Genomic DNA, 5,095 nt, shown 5'->3' with positions numbered 1-5,095 from the left:
TTCTGGGAAAAAGGAGCAAGCCATCTACTATCTGAGCAAGAAGTTTACCGCATGTGAGATGAATTACTCAATGCTGGAAAGGACGTGTTGTGCTCTGGTGTGGGCATCACATCGGCTTAGGCAATACATGCTCAGCCACACCACGTGGCTTATTTCCAAAATGGATCCCGTGAAATACATCTTTGAGAAACCGGCCCTCACGGGACGAATCGCTAGGTGGCAGGTACTGTTATCTGAATTCGATATCGTTTACGTCACCCAAAAAGCGGTAAAGGGAAGCGCTTTGGCGGATTATTTGGCCCAGCAACCCCTCCAGGATTATCGACCGATGAACCCCGAGTTCCCAGATGAAGATATCATGGCCCTGTTTGAAGAGAAGCGGACGCACGAAGACATAAACAAATGGATTGTTTGCTTCAATGGGGCATCCAATGCTTTGGGCCACGGAGTAGAGGCGGTCCTTGTATCCCCGGATGATCAGTGTATTCCTTTCACGGCTAGGCTAGGTTTTGATTGTACCAACAATATGGCTGAGTACGAAGCATGCGCCCTCGGGGTTCAGGCAGCCATTGATTTTGATGTGAAACTACTCAAGGTGTATGGAGACTCAGCTTTGGTGATACCCCAGTTGAAAGGAGAATGGGAAACTAGGGATTCGAAGTTGATACCCTATCAAACTCACATCTTGAGGTTAGCCAAGTACTTTGACGATATTTCCTTCCACCACATACCTCGAGAAGAGAATCAAATGGCTGATGCGTTAGCCACCCTGACATCCATGTTTCAACTTGCCCCACACGGGGATCTGCCATACATCGAATTCAAATCTCAAGGCAGGCCGGCATATTGTTATGCAATAGAGGAAGAGCGGGATGGGAAACCGTGGTATTTCGACATCAAGCAGTATGTCGAGAACAAAGAATACCCACCAGGGATTTCTGACAATGACGAAAGGACGTTGAGGAGATTGGCTACTGGTTTCTTTGTAAGTGGTACCATCTAGTACAAACGAAACCACGACATGACCCTCCTACGATGCGTAGATGCCAAAGAGGCGAACTTCATGATTGAGGAGATCCACGAAGGTTCCTTTGGGACACATGCCAATGGGCATGCTATGGCCAGAAAAATCCTTAGGGCCGGCTATTATTGGCTCACCATGGAAAGCGATTGCTGCGCTTATGTCAGGAAATGTCATAAATGTTAGGCATACGCGGACAATGTCAATGTTCCGCCACATCCTCTGAATGTTATGTCCGCCCCTTGGCCCTTTTCCATGTGGGGAATAGATGTCATTGGGGCCATCGAACCCAAAGTGTCGAACGGTCACCGCTTCATTCTTGTGGCGATAGATTACTTCACCAAATGGGTCGAAGCAACTTCTTATACTAATGTCACAAAGAATGTGGTAGTTCGATTCATAAAGAAGGAGCTGATTTGTCGATACGGACTCCCCAGGAAGATCATTACTGACAATGGAACCAATCTGAACAATAAGATGATGCAGGAGATGTGCGAAGACTTCAAGATCCAACATCACAACTCTACCCCTTATCGGCCAAAGATGAATGGGGCTGTAGAGGCTGCGAATAAGAATATTAAGAAGATTGTTCAAAAAATTATAGTGTCATACAAAGATTGGCATGAGATGTTGCCTTTCGCCCTACACGGATACAGAACCTCGGTACGAACTTCTATTGGGGCAATGCCGTATTCCTTGGTTTATGGGATGGAAGCAGTGCTCCCATTTGAGGTAGAGGTTCCTTCTCAGAGGATAATAGCGGAGTCAGGCCTAGAAGAGTCAGAATGGGCTCAAGCACGCTATGACCAACTTAACCTTATTGAAGGTAAGCGTTTGGCCGCCATGAGCCATGGGCATTTGTATCAACGAAGGATAAAGAACGCATTCGACAAGAAGGTACGCCCGCGCAAGTGCAACGAGGGGGACCTCATGCTGAAGAAGATGTCCCACGCTGTTAAAGATAATCAAGGCAAGTGGGCCCCGAATTATGAAGGACCTTTCGTGGTGAAAAGAGCTTTTTCTGGGGGTGCTCTGATACTCACCCACATGGATGGCGAGGAATTGCCCTCGCCCGTGAACTCCGATGTAGTTAAACGATATTACGCTTGAAATCTGGGGCAATCGAGAGGACCGTTGCATGTTTTTTATTTTTGAGTTGTTCTCGTTCTTTTTGGTTTCCTCTTGGGATTCCCATTCACTGTATTTGTCTCGTTTCTTTAAAGATGGGCGAGGTTTCAATCCTCCCTTTGTTTTCAAACCTTGTGTTTTAGATTTGTTATAACTTGAGCCCTCTTCGCTCGGTGTATGGGGTGCCCCAAACGCTTATTTAAAATTGAATCTAACCAGCCCTCACTAAAAGAAAGTCATCGCATTAGGAACATTCATACATGCACATACACATGCATATTTTGTGGTAACAGGGGCAGGGCCTTCTTAGGTCACGGTTAGAAGTCAAGACATGTTGACTGCGGAAATCAACCAAGGTAAGACGGTGACTGGACACGATTGGCCACGAATTTTGTTTCCTACTTGCAGGTACATATGGACGGATGCAAGTGGGGATAGGGTCACGACCGACCGATCGTTGCCCCTTCCCGGTGCTAAACAAGCAGAGAACGTCACTACAAGGCAGCCCAGTATCCTTTGCATTCGCAGTTTCTTTTACTATTGTTTGTTTTAAATAAGTAATCGACGCCTAATTCTAATTTAAGTAGGTTCAAGTGGGCAAACGCTAACCTATAAGGAAGGAGGGGACATGGTTAATGTTCCCCTCAAAAAAAAAATGTGGCAGGTTAGCTCGCCTGGGCGAGCAACCCCTGCATTCAAAATATAAAAACGAGGGAGGGGAACGTTTTTGCATCCAAAAATTCCCCCCCCCCTCATTCAAAAGAGAGGACTTACGAAGGCTTGCGGTTCTTGCTCCCTCAAGCCACTTTTGGTTGCCTTTTGCTTTCATTTTTGGTGTTATTGTTCACTCCAACAAGTAAGTATTCAATCCTTGATGTTTTCAGATTCCCATTGGTATATTTTCTTCATCTTTTGGTGCTCCAAATTGTGGGAATATGCTTGTATTTGTGGGGCAGTTTTGGTTTGTTTTTATGCTTGTTTTCTTGAGTTGAGGATTTGAATGAGAAGGCCTTAGGCCTATGCTGTATTCTGAAGCAATGGGGCATGCCACGTTGTCCCCATCCTCTTGCAATTTATGTCCAAACATGCGCTCACCAAGTGCTCGGTGAAATGCCCCAATGATGTATGGATATGATTTTGTAAAATTGGGAGAGTGGGACTGTTTCTTATATGTAAGTATGGCATAGGAGATTCAAAATAGGTACCCAAATGCAATTCCGAGTTTAGGAACCCAAACTTGTAGCTTCAATGCAAGGAAACATGCTTATGGCTAGGAATCCAAAATTTGGTTTTAGAATTAGAAAAACATGAAAATTAGGACTTGCTTGTGAGAGTTTTTGCTCGAGCTTGGGCTGCCCCATGTTTGATACTTTACATAGAGGTAGCGTGGAAAAAGCCTTGCAATAGTATGTATACATAGGTAAATATAAGGAGCATGAAATTCCTAACAAAGTGTGAATGATTGTCTTCCTAAATAAATGGTATGATAGCACAGAATTCCCTTTTGAATGCAAGTGTGTGCATAATGTAAATAGCTTGCCAATATGAATAAATGTGAATGAAACAATAAATTTTTTTTTATATTTCAAAAATATGTAGGTAGTTTGTAAATAGCAAATGTTTAGGATATAAATTAGGTGTAAAGTTTGACGCAACACTTTGAGCATGAAAGTGTGTTTTCTTTTTCAAAATGTATATAGGTGTATGGCAGTTAGAATATGTTGGATGTTCTTTCATGTTGACATGAGTAATAGGATATTTTCTATACATACACGTGTGCATAAATGGATTACATGAGTTTGGTCTAAATCAGAGGGATTAGCACGACCTTTTTGCGTTAAGATAACCGTTATCTTGTAAAACTAACTTCTAAATGTTTGTTCTCGCAGGAAATGGCCCCGAGGAAACTTGCCTCAAAGAGATCCAGGAAGGATAAAGCGGCCGAAGGAACTAGTTCCGCTCCCGAGTATGATAATCACCGCTTTAGGAGCGCTGAACACCAGCAACGCTTCGAGGCCATCAAAGGATGGTCATTTCTCCGGGAGCGACGCGTCCAGCTTAGGGACGATGAGTATACCGATTTCCAGGAGGAGATAGTTCGCCGGCGGTGGGCATCACTGGTTACCCCCATGGCCAAGTTTGATCCAGACATAGTCCTCGAATTTTATGCCAATGCTTGGCCTACGGAGGAAGGCGTGCGAGATATGAGGTCTTGGGTAAGGGGTCAGTGGATCCCGTTTGATGCAGATGCTATCGGCCAGCTCCTGGGATATCCTTTAGTGCTGGAAGAGGGTCAGGAGTGCGAGTATGGCCAGAGGAGGAACCGGTCCGATGGATTCGATGAGGAGGCCATCGCCCAGTTGCTATGTATACCGGGGCAGGATTTTGCCCGGATTGCTGCCGGGAGACGGGTGCGGATCATGCGCACCAACATGACCACCCTGACTCAGATCTGGATGACTTTCCTACTCAGCAACATCCAGCCCAGCGACCATAATTCCGACCTCCCCCTGCCGAAGTGTCAGCTGGTGTACGCCATCCTGACGCGGATGAGCATTCACGTGGCTCAGCTAATCGCTGATGCCATCTATATATTTGCAGGTATGGCGCCTACCAGGCACCCTCTGGACCCGGATAAGTCCAACAGGGCCCTGGGATTTCCCGCCTTGATCATAGGACTCTGCCAGTCGTTCAGAGTCCCTGTCGCACCTAGCAAAGTGATTTGGCCGTCCATCACCCGAGCTTTTATTGAGAAGTATTGCACGCAGAGACAGGTCCAGGGGGATGCTCCGCAAGCTGCAGACGCACCGCCACCTCATCAGGCCGGTCCAGCCGGATTGTTTGATACAGAGCAGTATTTGCGGCATTTGGTTCGCCAGCAGGGGGCCAACCACCGGGCACATGTACAGACCCATGATTGTCTTTATCAGATGAGCCTTAGCCTGC

Source organism: Glycine soja, chromosome 12 (assembly GCF_004193775.1).
Source record: "Glycine soja cultivar W05 chromosome 12, ASM419377v2, whole genome shotgun sequence".
In the NCBI taxonomy this organism is placed as follows: domain Eukaryota; kingdom Viridiplantae; phylum Streptophyta; class Magnoliopsida; order Fabales; family Fabaceae; genus Glycine; species Glycine soja.
The sequence above is the reverse complement of the archived record's forward strand: the minus strand, read 5'-3'. Positions refer to the sequence as shown.